We start from the raw sequence: 20,731 nt of genomic DNA on the forward strand, positions 1-20,731 counted from the left end.
TTAATTTCCATTTTAAAAAATATGGCCCTATATGTAAGAAGAGGTCATTCATTATTTTCCTGCTAAATGGTGTGTAAGAATAGTAAATGTAGGTTAGCACACATTCTTCCTTAGGTGTGTATGTGACACAGCTTCATGGTAAGCAAGTTGCAGTATTGACCTGGCATAAAGATTATATTTCATTGTAGGTTAATTAGTGTGTGCTAAGAAACACTGAAAAGAATAACAAATAATGTTGTAAATGGCTGTGCAGCTCCAGAGTATTTTGGCTAAGATCCATAAAACATGTAGGGTGTTGGCTGAATCGAAGTGGGCGAGCTCTGGGAGGGGAAGATAAGAGCAGCAAGCCCTTCAGAGGGGGTGGGTGGGTGACACTGGGCAATGAGCTGAAGCTGTGGCCATCCCTCCTGCCCAGGGTGCCCTGTCCCTCCTGCTGCTGCCTTCCACAACTGACCAGCCTTCCTCAGGGCTAAGCACTTCAGGGAAGGCACTGGAGAAACTGGAAAAGCCCAGGTTGGTTGGAAGCTGTTTTACTGTTCTTTCCGTGATTCATGTATGTGGACTGTGTGAAATGTTGGATCGTTTTGAGGGAGGTACTAACTGAAGCACACTTACTAAAGCTTGAAGTACATCTTGGTGAGACAGAAAAAAATTGAAATAATTATTCTTTTTGTGTTACCAATAGGATTGGAAGGAAAATATTGTTCTTGCTTTTTGCAAAATTGAATTTCAGTGAAACACTTCAGAAAGTATAGTATCAGGAATAATCAGATACTTTGTAAGCTTTTTCCATTTTCCACTCAGTTTTTTTACAATGTGCATGGGTTAAAGTTGAATTACTGTGTTTTGTAAATGCCAGATCTTTTAACACAAAGTATTAGAGGTCACCCATAGCAGAGGAGTGTAGAGAGTACATGAAGACTTCCACCTCAAAGACTTGATGGTGTCATCATCACATTAATTAATTTATTTAACCACCTGAAATCGACCTGTTTGACTTTTGAGTAAATTTCCTGGCCTCATAGGCAGTCTGAGGTATTTCTAAATTTGATTCTGTTTCATCAGAAAGGAAGAGTTGTTGAAGAGACTTGGGGGCTGTGCCACCTTTTCTCTGGGAAGAGAAATCAAGAGCGTCAAGAAGGGCATCATGGGGGAAATTTGCACCTCTTCATGTGAATCTTTTTTTGGTTATTCTCAACCTAAGGTTGATCTTAATAACCTGTTGGTTCATTGCCGAGCAAGAACATAATGAAAAAATACATGACTTGTGGACAGTTTTTAGAGATTCTAGAAAAATTCCTCAAAGTGTTGGAAACACAAGTCTTCCTAAATATTTTGCACTGACCAGAATTGAGATAGTGTTTATTGAATGCCTTTTGTTTATTTTTTCTGTCTGCAGTCATATGGTAGAATTCTCAGAACTGGTTCCGTTCAGTCAAATTCTCCCTATAAACTGAGTATTTGAAATACGCTGCTGCTGAGAGTTTTTTTTCAATCCCAGAAACATGTGAAGAAGGGAATTTAGGAAAGAATGGAAGGAAGTGACTGTTGGTTGCCATTATGGTGTAACAAATCTCCAATACTAATTTGGATTCCCCTATATCTGTTTATGTATTGTCTATTCTCAAGACTTGAAAATACAGAAAGTTAGTCTTGTGTGTGAAAAAGGAGATCTCTCTCCATCTTATCTTATCCATCCTGCCTCGTGCAACAGTTGCCTAAGCCTAATTCTCTTTTATGTGATATTGATTAACAGCCATGCTGAGTTCTAGCACTGTCACAAGGACTAAAGGGTATTTAATTATTCAGCTCCAGTAAAGTGGAAGACAGCACAGCAGCAGCAGCAGCTGTAACATAAGTCATTGGTACTTCATCTCCAAAATATAAGAATTGTTCAGTAATAACACAGCAATTCTCTCCTTCTGGCTTGAAGGAAGTTAATAGAAATCTAGAGTGAATATTTGGAGAATGTTTGAGTGATGGTCTTGTCCTCAAGATAACTCCTTTGGGTATGTTCTTAGGCACAATGCCAAGTGATTGTACTCACTTGAAAAGAGCACCATTTCACCAGAGGCACAGTATTTCTAAAGTCAGATTTTCAAAAAGGAAGGTGTGCAAGAGCATTTTTCGGGTTGTCTGGTCTATCATCTTTACATGTACATGAATATTTCACACTTGTGAAAATCCTCAGTTCTCTTGAATAGGTTCAGTGTGCAAACTTACTGTGGAAATAACTTTGTATGGTTTTATATTCCACAATATTTTGTGGAAACATGTTTGTATGGTTTTGGATTTGGGCTGGATTTGATGGAATCTTTTTCAAGCTTAGAATAAGACAGAAAAATTAAGGACATTGTTGTACTGAACAAGTAGAGCTAAGATCCCTAAAACCACAGGTATTCTGTGCTATAATGTGCCAATGAAGCCTGCCACAAATTTGCAGCATTATTCTGCATTAGTTTTCCTCTAAAAGGTGTGTTGGTGTATCCCAGTACTGGAACCATGAGGAGGTCCCAGAGCTGTAGGCTCTCAGGGCTTGGACACTACCACTGTGTCTGTGCTTCATTCCTACATTCTTCATTAGATAGCTGCTTTTGTCATGGTTAAAAAAGAGATACTGGCCGAAGTGGATGTTTGACTTCCTGTAGTAAGTCTGTTTAATTTTAAATTTACATTTAAAATTATTCCAAATATTGTGTATATTATGCAGAATTGTGTTTTGTGAGAAATACATAATCTTTAACATGCTTCATAAGACATGTAAATTAGAACATAACATATCTTCAAATATGAAATTGGGAGTTGCATTTTGTCTGGACTGAACTGTAAGAAGCATCTTAATAGAGTGTGATTTCTTAAATCACATAGTAAAAATAACCTTGTTTGGTTTTTTAATAACATTTTGTAGTTCAGCATTGGGAGCAATGGCAGCCTGTGCCAGAGCAGTATGATTCTGTCTTGAAGAAGACAAAAGAGCTTGGATGTGATATTATTCATTGCTAAAGAACACAAAAACACCAGTGTGCTGATGTTTAAAGGGTTTTGGGTTAATTTATGTTGATATTCAGTCTTCAATTATGGATAGATTTTTTTTTCCTTTTTGGGGGGGAAGTAGGGTAGAAAAGAAGGAAAAGAGATCCAGTAGCTTGTTCTCATGCTTTGAAATTATTATTATTATTATTATTATTATTATTATTATTATTATTATTATCATCATCTTCATCTTTAAAAATGGTTCCTCCTTACAGATTAAGATTCGTTGGAGCAGAATAAAGATGTCAGAAGGAAACAAGTGCTGTGCTTTCTTGTAAAACAGTTTATTGCCCAGGCTTTCCACCTCATTAGTAGATCTTCACCTCTTTTATTCTCAGTTGTGTTAATTCTTCAGCGGTTTTAGGAATGTAGATGGTGCAGCTCTCTGCACCAGGGTTAAATCGGATCAGACTGTGTAGTCACAAGGCAGAATGAAAAGAGAGTGAGTTTATGAGAAAAATCAATTGTTGGTATGCAAGTGCAAATTAAAGCCAGCTTGCCTCACTGTTTATTTAAGAGATGAACTTTACTGTGACTGGCAAATGGATCAGGAACCTAAATAATGTCATTATTTTACTCATTAAAGCTGGAGCAGTGAAATAAACTAGCACAGCCCATGTCTGTGCACGATCTCTTCAGAATGTGATGAGATAGTGCTGTTAGAAAAAATAAATTATTTTAAATGAATTCTTTGTTGCTTCCACAGCTAGACCTTAATTAATTGGTACATGATTAGGATAGCACAGAGTGCTAAACCTCTAGAACGGCTGATTTTCTGCCCTGCCCTGTGCTGTTGAGTCCTTTAATATTTATACATGGATAAACGGATATATACGGTCTGCATAGATATTTTTTTACTGATACTGGACCCACATCCAGGGTATAATTTTGTCATTACACAAGCATTGTCTGGTTTTAGAACAAGGTATATAAACCTCTATATTTCATTTGTATTGGATAGTATTTTCAGAACAACAGTTACAAAAAGTTTCTCAATGGTATCATTTCTTTAATAACAGTCCCTAAGTGCACAGATGCACTTGGTCCTATGTATAAATTCCATATTGTACTAGAAATAAGTCCCCCGGTGCTGTGCATTCAGTTTGATTATTATTGCATTTATTGAATGGCTGGGGTTGCTCAGCCTTTGGCCTTGAGCCGTTGGCATGCCTCAGGTGGTAAGCAAATTGCATACAAATGCACTGCTTGTCATGTCTTGCTGCTTAATTTGTTCTTTGGAATAAGTCTCATAATAGGCAGACACATCACAAAGCAAAAAAGCATGGGAGAGACAGAAAATACAGGCCTTGTAAAGCCCTTCCTAATATTGAGTCACTTATCTTTCATGGAAAGTAATAAATATTGAAATTAATGGCATGCTTTTGCTTTACAGGATTTGTCAGAATGTTTGCATCTGTCAGCAGACTCCTAATAAAGTGCCCTTTCACTAGCCCTATGCTGGGTCTGCATTGTCATCTGGTGGTAATATTTAAGCACCCTTTTCACAGGAAGGCAGGAAAATGCATTGATGGAGGAATTCCTCTACCCAAAAAAATGATCACCCATTAATTAGAGCAGATTCATTGCCTTTAATGGTAGCAACAGTCTAGAGATTTTTGGGGTCATGGAGTCAATACAGTGCTATTTTTATAATGGTTTATTTTTGATGTGGTGTTTCTGAAAAGTCACACCAGTGCCTCCTTTGGAATATAGAGTTAAATATACATAGTTCTGAATAGCTCAGCAGCTCACAGAAATAATAAAGGACAAACAACAGATCATTTTAACTTCTGGGTAATAAAGACGTTTGTTCTTCCAGAGTATTTATTGCAATGCAGAGTACACATTGCTATGCACACAACAGAAAATTACTCAGATACCTACCATGGTGTCCATTGGTAGAACCTCATAATAGTATTATTTAATGATAGATACCTGGATATGTTGCTCTGCTTGTATCAGTTTTTGTTATGTCACAGTGTATCTCATAATTATTTATTGCATGATGTCAGGTATTGGAAAGAATTGTTATTTTGGATGGCTCGGTATTTATCTATTGGCTTTAATCAGACCATGTGCTATTGTATCTTGCTACATTCAATTAACTCAAAATGTATTTGTAGGTCTGTGTGTCTGGCAATTTTTATGGATGATGGATTCAATCTTATTAGACAGTCACTTTGATTTCTTTGATAAATTTTTGATACTTTATGCCCAGAATGGCAAAGTGTAGTTCTCACTATTTTTTGATGGCCAAGCCTGGACTACTAGAACATGCAGTCTAAATAAATGAGGCAGTATCGAGATTCTTCAAGCTAGTATGAAATATTTTCAATTTAGTAATGACCTGGAACATTTTTCCAAGTTCATAATGCTTTTGGGTATTCTTTATATCATAGCATCAAAGCTTGGATGAGTTTTTATCTTGTAAAATGTGAGTCAGTAGGATCTGAACCCAGCTGAGTTTACGGACTAATTTCCAGCCTTAAAATGTGACAAATAAAATGGACCATTTTATTTGTTCCATTTGCAGTATTACATCACAAGTCCATCCTGTCTGCCTTTTGCACAAACAGTGTATAGCCTGTGAGAATAAAGAGAAAGGATTTGTCACTTGTAGTTGTCTTTGTTTGGGATTCACAAAGCCTGTTTTAAGGACACCCATTGCGTGTGTGTGGAATGGTGACTTTCATATTGTGACCATTAGCAACCACAGATAAATTTAATCATAGCACTCAAAGAATACAGAAAGCTGTACAGAATACTAATAATGTGAATCATGAATTTTTAAGCTCTCAGAGGATGCTCTAAAAAGAAATTGATTAATCACTATACTAAAATAATATAACACCTCGAAATAGACTTTTACTTGGGTGAACATCATAAGATAGTGGCTTAGTGTTAATACGGGATGGCAGTAGTCTCCATGAAGCAGTTCTGGCTCAGTAATGAGTTTGCAGGTATGTTAATTACTTTAGAATCACTTAGGATTTCTCTAATGTTCATCTTCTGCTTAACTTGGTGCACCTACACCTGTGCACTCACTCAGCATATGAAACCCTTCCCTGAATTTGATGGAGTTTTTGTTAGTTCACTCATCTGTGTTAAGAAAACAAAACCAACCAGCTCCGTAAGCAAGCTTGGTGTTGAGACATTCCTCCAGATTGTTCCACAATTTTCTTTCTACCTATGGCAAAGAGTAGTATTGCACATGTTGGTACAAAAGGGTTGTGTGGAGTTTTAGTGTTCAGCACTGAGAACCATGGCATATCCTCCAGAAATCCTGGCGCTGCAGCCAGAAGGTCCAGAAACACAAGCATGGTTTTGCAGCACAGCTTCTGTCATGAAAGCTACTCCATCACTCAAGTAAATCCTGATCCATCTTGCGGAGAAAAACTGTCAATTTATTGATTTTTCTGTTTCTCTCTTTCTTTTTACACTTTCACCCTGCAAAAAATATGCTGTAGGGAAAATGGTAGCAAAGCAATTGGTAATTCTTTATGACACATTGCATAGAAACAGCAGGATGCACTAGATGCTTACCAGAACTACAGTTTAAAAATAAACATCATATATGAGCATAATATTTGAGGCTTCAAAACAGGTTAACATAATAAGTGGCACTAAACATATGTAAAGAAATAAATGATAAAAGTAAAATAAATATTGTAGCATCTTAATCAAAATTAGATTTCATAGAGTATAGGGGGTAGAACTGTCAAGTTTGAGAGATGGGTTCCATTTGCTGTTAATGTTCAGCTCTTATGCACTGAGTTTTCTGCCTGAAAGAAAAATATGAGTTCTCTAGAATTATCCAGCCTTTCATTCTGTTTTGCAGCCTTGTCTAAGCAGATGAATCTGATAATTCCTTAAATGGGAGATTTGCCAGCTGAGAGAAACCTAGAGGGCAACAAATGGGCAGTGATGACAGAATGTCTTGAATGCTGAGAATGTTGTTTTGATTCCAGACTGTTTAAAAATATATTTGTCTAGTGGAAGGTAAAATGTTACACAGACAGATAACATAGGAGATTTCCGAGGCATTACACACATACGAACACACATGCACACACAGTATTTGTTTGGATTATTTTTTTTTCTGTAGGCTTAACCCAGATAAATCAAATTACAAAAGCTCTCAAAAAAAAAAAAAGGAAGAAAAAAAGAAAGGAGGGGGTGGGGAGGTGGCAGGGCACAAAGCAGTGAAATCAAAGCAACTCTGCCTTAAGGCTGCAGAGATTTCCTTATCTTATCCTGCTGTTTCTAGGTATTGCAAAACATATGGCTCACCTTTAGGGGCAGTCCCCAAACAGTGGGAGATGTTGCATCCCATCTGTGCTGCAGCAACTGGAGGTGCAATAACAAGGTGAACTGAGGACGCCAGGATGGCTGTGTTTAAACTCACTGCTGCTTTACTGAGGACTGAGGTGGTGTTGGGGGGAAGGGCACATTTTGTTTGGGTGGGTTTTTTTAGCTACCCTGTGGATGTGTGCCTTACAAGTCTGAACGTAGGTTCTGCTGGAGAAGAATTGTTCTGAGGAAAGTTGGTAGCCTGAATCAGGAGTAAAAATTCCAGGATCCCAGATATTGGGGAAAGCAAAGAAAAAGAAGAAAAGCTAAGAAGGAAAGCATTTCTCTGTCTCCCACATTGTATTCTGGCAGCAGCTGAATGGGCTGAATAGGCTCCCACTGTTCAAAACTGTTCAGTGTTGCTCCCACGAGATTTGGTTGATCATGTAGTCACTCTCTAACCTGATTCGTTCACTATAATCTAGCTTAGTTTTAACACTTTTTAACAGTAACTCTCTGAACTCTTTAATAAGAATCATTTGGACATGAGCAGGTATTCCACAAGCACTGAGGGGCAACCATGTTCAGCAGGAATGTAAGGGAAGAGTGATTATGAGGAGCAAGGGAATAATGCTACACTAGTGGAGCTTCACTCAGAGCAAGAGGCATAATGACAGACTGAAATTGCACACTGCAGTGGATAGGATGGAGAATATAGCTAGACTTACCCTGGTGAAAATTAACCTGTCCCCCAAAATTTCTAAGCCAAGCCTCTAAGCTTGTGCTGCAGAATTTTCCTGAATAATTCCAAAGGCTGGGGCAAAAAATTACTTAACACCTTTGCAACTGACTAAAACACTTTAATGTAAACAAAATCTGTAAACTGATATGCAAAAGACCTCTTAATGATATTTTTTTGTTGCTTCTGTCATTGCTATAATTATTTTTTTACCTCAATGAGTCCTTTACTATTAGGTTCTTCTTTTCCTGCTAATATGATACAAGAAAATCACTTATTATAAGGAAGACTGAATATTCATACTCAGCTTTAGGCATCAGCATCCATATACATAAATTGGAATCAAAGTTAAGTGGCATGAATATCCCTGACATGTTCTGTCACGATATAAAAAAGATCTTTTTCATTTAATACAGCAAATAAAACTAGCTATCTTCCTGTGCAAATGCTTGTTCTCATTTTTCATAGTTTTCTCAATTTGCAGAAGGATAGTTTAGCTTGCAAGATGAAAAGATTGATGGGTTTCCAGAACTGCAGGACATTTCCCTTTTGTTTTGAAGTCAATGGCAATTGTACTTCTGAGACTCTGGGAAAAATCACCTTTTAATTCTGACTAAAAGTAACATCACATACTGTCTGCATAAAATGCAGTGATATAAAATGTACATAAAAGGTGTAGTGCTGTATTAGGGCATGCACATATATGTACAAATATGAATAGTCTGCATTGCAATTTGAATTATTGTCCTGATCTGTATGACTTTCAGGTGTTTTTAATTTATTAGTTAGCATTTCAAAGAACACACCTACTTTTCATTGAAAATACCGACATGTATTTATTTAATAAAATTTATGCACAGGTAAGCATTAAACACTGTGGGATACTTCACATTGATGGAAGTAATAAAAGCTTTTTCCATTTTTCACTTTTAAGCTCCTTGTCAGGTTGTTGCAAGTTTTCAAGAAATTACATTTGCAGCATCAGGATCAGTGCCTTTGGACCCTAATGCTGGAGTAGCAAGGCTGAGGAAGCTTCAGGGAGAAGGAAAGCAGCTTAACTTTGCAGTTTTCTGCATTTCAAAAGTCCTTTCCCCTCCTCAACAAGTTTAACTAATTAGTTGACTTTTCAGAATTTGATGGTGTTTTGCATTTGTTTTGTTTTGTTGTGTGATTTGATTTTCTTAGAGTTTTGAAACTTGATGTAGATTTTTTTCTATCATGGCTTTGGAAAATAGGAACTTTACTATGTGTGAACATACCATGAAGTAGAACGATGTATTGACTGAATGGCTTGGATAACAATTTGCTAATGCTAAAATATTGAGTATGCTTTCTGTGTGTCACTTCAATGAAGTAGTCTAAAGAATCACTATAAATCTGTGAGCTTCATTAACTAAATACCTTTTGAAGTAGATAGAAAATTTGAATGAAAGAAGCCAAAGATGGATAGATCCTGCCATTTATGGTGTCAGAATTGCATTAATGCACAGAACATAGGTATATGGAGAGATAATCCTTTAATGACTTCATTAAAAGAATTTATCCTAATTTTTTTATATAAACAAACTTTTCTAACATATATACTGGTCCAAATTGTCATATATGCTGTCAGAAGAGGTGAATTCTGTCTCAGTGTAGAGGTGTGGGTATCTGTTTACTCCTATATGGCATGTAATGATGAGACAGCTACTATCAACCATCAGATTAATCAGAGTAACAAACCAATAGGACCAAAATTTATCAAAGTTATTTCCTATAACATGCAGATGGTAAATTTGTAGGGTTTTCCCCCTGAAATTTCACTTCTGCTACTGACTCTTAAAATATTCTAATGTGTTGAAATTACCTGTTTTACTGACCAAGTCCAAGGACTGGGCTCCTCAGACCAGTGCTCTTTACCACCAAGTCTGTGTGATATTCATTGACAGGTTATTTCATCCATGTCTTTTGAAATGCTCAGGTTTTTCACAGCCCTGTTTACCACAGATGATTTCATGTTCCTGCTCTTTTTTTTCTTTTAGTGTATTTCTCTAGCTAGTATTCTCAGCTGCATTTTTCATATCCAGACAGTGTAACCTATTAATCTGTCCTGCATTTTAATTGGGGATAGATCAAAATTCACATACATACCGCAAAACTGTAATTTAATTTAATATAAATAGTTTTTACTCCTACATCTCTACAGTGATTTAGGTAAAAGGAAAAGGTACTGTTGAAAGAGAATCTTGCAGTGTAACCAAAGCATTCTGTATCTTTAATTATCAGTCTTAGCTTTGTTATAGTTGCTTAACCAGCATAAGCTTTATTTGATCAGAAGGAATGCCTCTTTGGTATCTTCAAGACCTTGGATCCATCTGGATTCAATATGCAAATTTTTGGTGTTTTTTATTAAACTCCCTTTTTTATATGTAAATGGCACAACAAGCATATGTAATTCTTGGGTGGAGTGATTCTTACTGTAGCATCCTGTGATAATTCAGGACTACAGAAGGTCCAACACCCAGGTCAAAGCAGGGCCAGTTATGGGTTAGTTTGGGATTAGTTCTGGCTATTCAAGGTTTGATCTAGCCAAGAGTCCAGAAATGGAGACTGCACAGAAGTTATTGTGCAATAAAATTCATTATCTTTCTAATGCTGAAGACAATAATTACTGAATATAAAAATCACTTTTCAAATCCATATTACAGAGGGTGCACTTTTTGTGGATCAATGTGTTAGGTCACTGCTGCCATGCTTTTTAGAACAGGCATTTATTTTCACTCCTAAAACACTGCATTTTTGACTGCTTAACATGCCATGTCCTTCCAAGTGTACACTTCCTATCTTACAAAGTGTGAATGTTAGTGGATTCTGGCTCCAGCTGTTTCATTCTTAGGTGATTCCTCTCTTTTCCTCTTTTGCTGCTTCTGTTAAAAGATCTTGAGAATTCAGTGCAGCTATTTAAATATAAAGCTGCTGTACATTTGCCCCTGTTTTACAGGGAAAATCTGTATGTACAATAATTTGGACAGTACTTTAAAGAGATACTATTTACTTCAAGAATTTAAAAATTGTCTCAAGAGTTAGTACCCAGGAAATTCAGCTTCACTGACAATGTAGCAAGTTTTTTCATAAAGCACACAAATGAAGGCAATGTTTTGTTCTTTGCCTGGCAAAGACTGTTTCTGAGTTAGGAAATTCAGGACCGTGATCTGTTTTATTAAAGATGACTAAAAACAGGAGAAGATTTTTTGACATTTTTTACTGCAGAATGTTCTTTTGATTAGATCTGATGTTTACTCTACTCAGTACCACTGCATTTCAAAGGAGTGTGTGTTAACAGGAGTGTGAAATTCTGCATTTCATGTGAAAGTGACTGACAAGTGTTGAGCTTTGGATGGTTTGGGGCAACCCTTGCTCAGGATACTGTCTGCCCTGTGTGGGAGTAGAAAATACACTAAACAGAGAAGATGAGGCTGGGAAGGAAGAGGCTGTCTTTGAGCAAAAGGCAACTTGACTGGCTGATGTGCAAGTGTCAGTGTCTCTGGGATGAGTTTTCCAGTTTCAGGCCGGAGGGAAGGAGTGGGTGGAGAGTGCATGTGAAACTGAGATTTCTGCTCTGGGGTTCACATGAAGAAATCTCAAACAACTCATTTAATAAGTATTTAATAACCTGCTCAGTACTTTACCGGGTGGTATAAAACCTGTGATTGCGTTTTTGAAAATCAAGTAATGTCCAAGTAGCTGCTGTTCTTTCTGGCCTTGTTCTGAGGTGGTTGGTGCTGCTCCCAAGAACTGCCGGCTGTACCTCATCCTGCTGCTGCTGCTGCTTGATTCACCAGCTAAGTCAGTTTACATCACTGAATATACTTTACTTATCTATTTCATTGGTAAAAGTTCAAGTGTAGCTTTTCTGTTCACTCTTTGAATTCATACTGATGTCCACAAGTTAATTTTAACTTGTGGTACTGCTTTTAGGAGAATTTCTGAATGTCGGCTGTTGGCTTTACTACAAGCATGTAGAGTACAAGAAGTACAAGTTTCTTGTTTTATTGTTTTTCAACATCAGTATTTTCTGTGTCCATGATGAGAACATCCAGAGGAAATAAACAGATGAAACAATGCCACTACTCTAGCTGGATCCTCTGATTCCAACCCAGAATGTGGATTATTGACCACAATAGAATGGCTCCAGAATAAGGGCACCATTTAAAACCCTCTTTTTTACTGATCATTATCAGCTTTGTTGCTTTTTGTTTCCTGTACCACAACTTCTTAGAAAGGAAGCATAAGCAAATAACATCCTAGAGTGTTTTTTTTCATAATTTAAAAGAAATTGATGAGAATTTTAGCATTTTTTCCATTATTTCATTCCCACGGTGTGGTACATTTTGGAAGACCTTGGCTCCCTGTAATTTCAGCAGTCCCCATAATGTCAACCTCTGCAGAGGTCCACTTATTGAAACTTGTCTGGAGATAAAAGTCATGGGGATAAAATGGATTTCATTACAACATTAGAAAATTCTGCCCAAGAAATTAAATAATTGGTTTTTTACTTTTATGGGAATTCTCCAGCAGCTTGCAAAGTGCATAGATTTGTTGGCAGCATGATGTTCAATTCAAGTCTATTCAATATAACTCAGACAGCTTTAAAATTAATTTTGTAACCTGTTGTTCAGAAAGAGGTACAAGAAGTAAGTAGTATGAAGAAATTTTAGCTTGACAGCTGTAGTTGGGCCGTCCTCAGGAGGATATGCTGAAAATTGTCCTCTTATGCAAACTTCTCTTGAAACTTCAGGATGGCTGGGAAACTTCCAAAAGTCTTTTCAATGTTTTTGTGTTTCCCTATTATTTTTGGCATCGTATAGTTCCGTAGTGCATACATTTAAATTTAATTTTCTGCCTGGTAGCTCCAGCATTTTATACTTAGTGGGCTAATCAAACAAATAACTTTGGTCAGTACTGGGAAGAGATGAACATATATATCTGGCTCCCTCCCCACTCTTAGCACTGGTTTTTCCTTTGCAAAAATGTACCCAATAAAGCACAAACCAGAATGTGGGCTTGAAAAATATTATTGGTAGAATGGGTCCATAGTGCCAGTGATTCAGTCATCTGTCAGCCTGATAAATGGATTAGTGTAAGAGGTGTTCCAGTGGGGAAATGAAGCCCATAGGGCTTCCAGCTAATTATATTTAAGTTGTTTGGTACTGCTGGGAAGCAGCATCCAGGCAATTACTGAAAGCTTTGATGCAGTGTGCGCTATTAGAGTGTGGGTTCAGAAACTCATTACCCTTTCGTGCTTGTGTTGGATGGATTCTAGGAAACTGACATGAAACAGAGAGCAGGAATCAATAACTAGAAAGGCATTTCAGTTCACTTCTGATCCATTTCCTGATTCAGCAGCTTCTAGCCTAGAGCATTTCGTACAATTGCTATAATGTAAGGGGAAAAATGTGACTTAAATATATTAATTATCACATACATATATACATCTTGTTACAGTGATGTGTAGCTGAGGTTCCACCCAAGATGAAGTTTCAAGAGATCTTTTTGGGACAAGCTGCTCCTCTAATGCCATGCTACAGTCCAAAGCACCTGCCACCTCGGCTCCTCCAAAGTTGATTGTAGTTATTTCTCCTAAAGCCTGACCTTGCAGTGTTTATTGATGCCTCTGCAACATCACAATCGTATTACCACAGTGCCCATGGTATCCTACCTTCAAAATCTCTTGGAAACTACAGCTAATCCAAAATGAAACTGATGATATTGGCTACACATATTAACCTTGTTTAGGAGAATTGTGCTGGCTCTGTCTTTGCCGTGGGCTGCAATTCACATTACTGATGCACCTTGAGAAAACTCTGCGGACTCTGGGTCATTCAGATGTGGGAAACAGCAAATGCTTTCACTGTTGTGCTCTGCAGTTGGGCACCACCAAGGTGTGCGTGCTGAAAGCAATGCAGTATTTGTATAACTCGGGGCCAAAGACTTGAAAGTTAATTTCTTAGGTTAGACTTACAGATGTACTCGGCAAAAGTTACATGAATTATTCAAAATTGTGTGGTTTTCTTTTTGAACTTGCATTCATGTTTAAATCCAGTAATGGTGACTCCTAGGGCAGTGCAGAGGAGGCTGCATTTCGTCTTTCCTGTTTCTTCCTCTGTGCTTTTGCCTGAGGTAGAGCTAACTAGGCAAATGAGAGTATTACTGTTCAATGCTTGTGAAAGGGATAATTCTTTCACAACTACCTGCACTATCACAAAATTAATAATTAAACTCCTTTATGTTTCATCACAACAGTCCTAGACATGCTGTGGATTTTGTTTCATGTTTAAAAAGTTCAGCAGAAATCTGATGAGTTACTGTCAAGAGGGAACTTTGGGGGTTTTGTTTTTTTGAAATCTGGACTTGTTAATTAGAAAAATGACATTTGGTTTACCTGAGGGTTGGTAAAATAAACGTTGTGCTATTTGATACTCGTATATCTTTCTGATAAAAGAAGTATCAGAATTGCTGTGTTGTAGGCCACAGGACCCATGAATCCATCCACATCTTGCAAAAAGTCCTCTTACAGTAGTAAGCATTTCCAGTCTTGGTACCAGATTTGGGTGCTGACACCTAGGCTTTTCATAAAACCTTGATTATCACTGAAAGTTCTGGCCTATTAAATAATGGTAGATAAGTCATGTATCTCCTGTGCAACTATTGCACATGGTAGAGAAATACCTTCTACGCTCCAATACATGGTTGAAGCAGAAAAGAGCTACAGCTGTCAAAGTGTCTGTGCAGGCAAAGTGCTGACTGTGGTAAAGATTTTAAGAATTGATGCTGTCAGTTCCAGTCTGTCTCTAAAAATGGCTGGATTGAGTCGCTTGGGCTGCTAAGAGTTAATTTATCTTGGGAGAAATTTAAACCCCTGTGTAAAAGGGGTAGCATAATACAGCCAAGTTATCTGAGACAGCGCTTCTGAAATTCTTAATTTCGTGATGTCCACTAGCTTTGACAGAGTTAGTTAAGATGAAACATGAGAAGTTTCCACCTGCAGTTTTATTTTCCCTTGAGAGACTTGCTTCAAAGGGGCAGCCCAGGCTCTGTGAGTTGCACCTGAGGACAGGCTTTCAAGGCTTAAGTATTTTTAAGTTTTTGTGGGAAGATGTAGGTAATTTCTGAGGGTATTCTTGTTGCTTTGGCTTAGATATTACCATGGGAAAGCCTTTTGCACTAGTACTATGATGAAAATTTATTTCAGCATTGATTTTCAGATTTTTAACTGACTTGTGATTTTTTTACTCCATCAAATCTGGGCATTCATCTATGGTATATTTAAAATAAAAAATCTTGCATAGTTTCCTTTAGAGGAAGCAGCTGTGGGGCAATAATAGATACATAAGTGTCTACAGCAGGAATTCTTTATCATAGCAAGACATTAATTGGTGTTTATTTACTCTGTAAGACCTTAGGGCAAATACATTAATATTCAGAGATTGTGTGGGTTTTTCTGAACAGAGGTTGCAGTTCCAGTGCATAGGTACTCATAGGAAACATGATAGACAAACCCAGCACATTGTGTTGTTGTGTTGTGTTGTGCAGAAAAGCATGGTCCTGGTTTCTGTTCCATGTGTCTGCAGTGTTATCCATGATCCTTGTACACACTAATTGCTGGTCATGCCCCAGGGGAGCTACAGCTGTGGTTATTCTGCTGTGATTATATTTATACATTGTGTTAATTCATAAAGAAACTAAAATCCCAGCTCATCACCAGGAGATTTGCTAGTGTGTTGAATGTTCTCCTCATTGACTTGTACACTTTAGAAAAAGCATTTTAGGTTATTTTTTTGCAGAAGGGTGGCAGAATTATTTATGTCCTGTTAGAATCTTCTGTGTAGTCATGGCATGGCATGGCATGGTCCGCCAGGGGTAGTTTGAAACTATTTAAGCTGTTTATCAATTTGAAAGAAAAGAAAAATATTGTGCACTAGGTATCCTGTGTTTCTTTCCCAGAGATATAATGCAATCTCTGCTTTTGTAATTCAGTGTCTTTTGAAGATGGCCTGTTTAGCATTTAAACTTTCCTGTGCCTTTAAAAGCCGGAAGCGAGTGAGATAATAAATTAGTTACCCAATTAATGTTTTTTCATTATGAAGGAATTAATAGAAATATGCTGAAACAGGATAGTAATGGCACTGGTTTGGTTTCTCCTCATCTGTATAGTTTAGAAAAAAGAAATAAAATTATTTATCTGAAACGGTGCAGAAATAGTACTTAAACTGAAATCAGATTGGAAAAATATTTAAGCAGCTACATGTATTTAGAGGAATTGAATAGAATTCACTAAAACAGTGTCCAAAATTATGTGACTGATTATTCCAAGTTTAAATCAAGAGTAAAACTGCTGTACTATTTAGGTGCCCTTACCCCAGCCACCTGCCCAGCCGGTGATTTCACGTTCCTCCTATAAATCTGCCCCCCAGTTTCAGTTTCCTAAAGTCACTCAGGTGCCTGCAGAAGGAAATCTACTTATGAAGCTGAAGATAAATGCACTGTTTGGTCTGTGGTCCACTAAGGGCAGCACCAAATTGAGTCCTCCTTTGAGGAACATCCCTTCCTTCACTTCTCAGTGCAGATGGTGCTGTGCAGTTTGTCCCTAACACAGGGCTTGTCCTCTGCCCTGCCCTGGCCAGGAAAGGCCTCACTGCTTTTCTTGAGTTAAGCTGGCACTGGGGACAGGCACAGGGGGGTTGGTGAATTATTTCATTCATCAGCTGCCCACGTGGGAGGTGGTGCCAGGGTTTTCCATGGTTTTGCTTCACTGAGATTGGTCCAATGGAGGAGCAGAGAGATAAGGAGATCAATGAACGTGTTTGCATAGGTTGACTTTTCAAACATTGTGCAAATCCAAAGTCAAACCTTGTGTAAACCAGATTTACAATTAGTAAAAAGGAAAGAGTTTTTTTAACTTTTCCTTTTGGTTGATATTTAAACGTAGTTACATTTCTTGACACTTACCAGCCCAAGGCATAGATTAGCAGCAGCACTAATGTTAGCTAAATTAGCATGTCCAATAACTTTCCTATCCTTGGCTAAAGGGGTGAAATTTTAAAGCTTACTCACTGTGACATCAGTGTAACCTTTAGGCCATAACTTGTTTTTATTTCTTTTCTTCTTCCATTGTTCCTTTACAAGAAGTCCATGTTACTTGTGTGCCCAGAATGAGGCTGCTGCTGCAGGGAGAGAGCTCTAAGCAAACTACTGGATTTTAGCTGCTTGGCTAACCCACTGAAATACCCCAGTAAGAAGGTTTTTCTTTCCAGAAAGCTTTCTGTCCACAGGGACAGGACTGGCAAGTAGTTAATAACGTGAAGCACTGTATTTATTGCTCCATGCCCAGATTCAGAGAGCATCATTTGTATTGCCTGCCGTCAGTATCTGATTGATGCCCCAAGTGACCCTTGCGAAAAGAGCTCCTGCTACCACTCTCCTGTGACTGAGTCCTTTCAGCTCACGGAGGACAGAGTAAACTTCCTAAATTAGAAGTCAGAGTATTATTGTAGCAGAGTTTAGAGACAGCAGAGACATCCTGTCTCTGGAAGGATGGCAGTAGTTGTGTGCCTCCACATGGCCTGAACACACAGCCCTACCCTCACTGTATGTGTGTATGTATGCACATGTATGTCACTCAGTGTTTGCTGACACCAGCAGCTCAGCATGCACAGTGCTCATCACCACCCAATGCTTTAGGTACAAAAACAGACAATTGGTTTTGACCATAATGTATTTAATTTATGAGCAGCACGTAATCTCCCTTTCTCCTATTGCAGACTCAGTCTATCTGTATGAAACAGAGTAACTTTTGTATGACTGCAGGATATCTTGTGTTTTCACAAAAATTCATCTTCTGGGAAAGTTCCACTAAAGCTTGGCATCAACAAATGGAGAATCTATGCATTCTCCTTTGGATAGTTGCAGTAATGGTTAGTCACAGGTGATGGAAAGCATGTGCTTTATTTCCCATTTTAATTTTTTGTCAGCTTCCAGATGCTGATTTGTTTTATGCAAACCCTTTGCCAGATTAACAAACCAGTTGGTACTTAATATATTCTCCCAATGAAAATACTTAGTGCTCTAATTAGATCATCTGTTTTCCTTTCCCTTTCCCTTTTCCTTCATAATAAACTGCACCAGTGGAACTCTCCAGCTATTTCATATCAAAGAACTTTCTACACTGTTTTAGTCACTTTTGCAGTTGTATTCTGTGATCTCTGATGATAGATTATTTTTCAATTTCTTTGTAAATTGTGTAGACCTTATCCTACTGCAATTATAGGTTGTAATGCTAATATTACAAGAAAGTTTAAAAGAACATTTTTGTCTTTACCTACTATTTATTTCAAAGCTCATATTAGTATTTACTTTCATATGAAATCTTATTTGAAGAAACTCTTGTTGAGTAAAGCATTGGGAGTAGGGCCATATGATACTGTATGCTTACTGCAATCATCAATACATGTGTGCTCTCACCCAACCATAAGGGAAATACATGTAACTTTTAAGCTTTGCTGACACTTATAGGTAATAAAATTATAATAATCCTATCTTTTCACCTCTAATATATCTTTTTCACTTTACTTTTCACTTTTTCAGTAGAGAGTCAGTATTTGCCATAAAGTTATCTTGCAAGGTAACCAAAGCTGATCTTACCAAAGGATGTCATTAGCTCTTGCAGCCTGTGTTACCAGCTGCTTGCAGTGCTGCCTCCTGCCTCTGTAGCATTGTGGCAAGATGAATAGCCTTTAAGTGATACTGTCACTGATAGAAATCCCCAGTGATCCAGTTTTTAAAATTTCTAAACAGAACAAATGAAAACATGACCCAACCAGTTTACGAATATAATTATGACAGAAAATATTAATAGAATTTCTTCAATAACCCTGATTCATCTGCAGTGCTACAGTAGGAGTATCTGGTATTCTACAATGTGCTTTAAATTCCATGAATCTTGCAGAAACCTTCGTTGCATATGAGCCAGTTATTTCCCGGGTATTTGACATGAGAGCGGCTTCAGTGTGTGTTAGTTACTGTTGCATAGCACAATGTAGGAGTATTGAATAGAGATAATTTTAGTGTAATAATACTCTTAACAATTTTCCCATAAGACATGATAAATCCTCTAATTGTTGCTTGGATTTTCATATTTTATATTTACACACAGTTATGGTTCTTGAGTATATTGTATTTTGCATAAACATAACATACTCCACAGGAAAAATGAGATGGGAGACAAGTTGATGCTGCAGCCCTGTCAATGTTCAAGGCCAGGCTGGATGGGGTTTTTAGTGGGAGGTGTCCCTGCCCATGGAGGAGGGTTGAAATGAGGTAATCTTTAAGTCTCTTCAAACCCCAACCAGTCAATGATTCTTAATTGCAAAAAAAAAAAAAAAATAAATCATGAGATGAGATGGAGAGATGAGAACAGTTGACTCAGAATGCCATCTGAGAATTAGACAGGTGATTAGATACGTAGCCACATAGATGAAGATTTATATGCATTCAGTAGACTAATGCAGAAAAACTATGGATGTCCAGTTGATGTATTGCTAATAGTTTGTGATGCTTCAGTGGGCAAGTGTTGTCCCTTGTGTAGTCATTCACCTCCAATTAGGATAGATGTAACTCTTTCTGAAGTGAGCAGTTGTATTTGATTAGATGGTGTATTTATGTCTCAATGAAGTGAATGAGAACATACTGTAGTAGTGCAGACTGAGAATTAGAACTGGATTTATGAAAGCTTTTCCTGATGATGTGTTTAAATATGTTATCTATTAAACTGATTATATCATAAAATGATACTTAAAGCATAGTTGTTGTGGTTTAACTTCAGCTGGTCACTAAGTACCACACAGCCACTTGCTTCATCCCCCTACTCACCCAGTGGGATGGGGAGGAAAACTGGAAAAAAGTAAAACCCATGTGTTGAGAAAATATGAGTTTAATAATGGAAATAAGTAGTTAACAAGCAAAATATAATACTAATTATAATATTAATAAATATTATGATTAAAAGGGAGATGACAAACCAAGAGAGAGAAGTAACCCCAAAAAGGACAGGTGGTGCAGAATACAATTGCTCACTGCCTGGTGACAGGTGCTCAGCACAGCCCCAAGCAGTGAACAGCCCCTCCCAGCCAGCTCCCCACAGTTCATATACTGGGTGTGACATTGTGTGGTGTGGATTGGGCAGACCATGACAGCTGTCCCAGCCATGCTTCCACCAGCTTCTTGTGCACCTGCTCACTGGCTGAGCACAGGAAACGGAGATCCCTCAATGTGAGCACTGCTCACTTAACAACTGGAACATCACTGTGTCACTAACATTACTCTCATACTGAATCCAAAACACAGCACTGTATCAGCTGCTAGGAAGAAAATGAACTCTATCCCAGACAAAACCACGACAATAGTTTTAAAAGCTGCCAGACATTTATGTGGAAGAGGATAATTAATTTTAAAAGTCTCCAATTACTATCTCATTTTACTTTACAGCATTTAGTTATTAAACTATGTAGACAAAAATTGAGCATAAGACTTAAGGCTTAAAATAGGAGAATAAGAAACTAGTCAATATACATGGTGCTGGAATGACAACGGCAATAAGAAGTGAGGCTTTACTCATCATGCTTGTTGGCAGGC

The 20,731-nt window shown here is 37.7% G+C and overlaps 1 protein-coding gene across 2 annotated transcripts in view; it reads left to right on the forward strand.

The window, feature by feature from the left end:
- Positions 1-20,731, forward strand: part of TBL1X (transducin beta like 1 X-linked) — a 196,804-nt gene that overhangs the window by 82,498 nt on the left and 93,575 nt on the right. The window contains exon 1 of one of the 2 annotated variants that reach the window (XM_033051952.1): positions 456-513. The exons of the other annotated variant lie outside the window; for it this stretch is intronic. The gene's annotated coding sequence lies outside the window, so the exon portion shown is untranslated. Of the gene's footprint in view, positions 1-455; positions 514-20,731 lie in introns of those variants that run through there. 2 annotated transcript variants of the gene reach the window in all.

The sequence above is a fragment of the Catharus ustulatus genome, chromosome 2 (genome assembly GCF_009819885.2).
Source record: "Catharus ustulatus isolate bCatUst1 chromosome 2, bCatUst1.pri.v2, whole genome shotgun sequence".
Classification (NCBI taxonomy): Eukaryota; Metazoa; Chordata; class Aves; order Passeriformes; family Turdidae; genus Catharus; species Catharus ustulatus.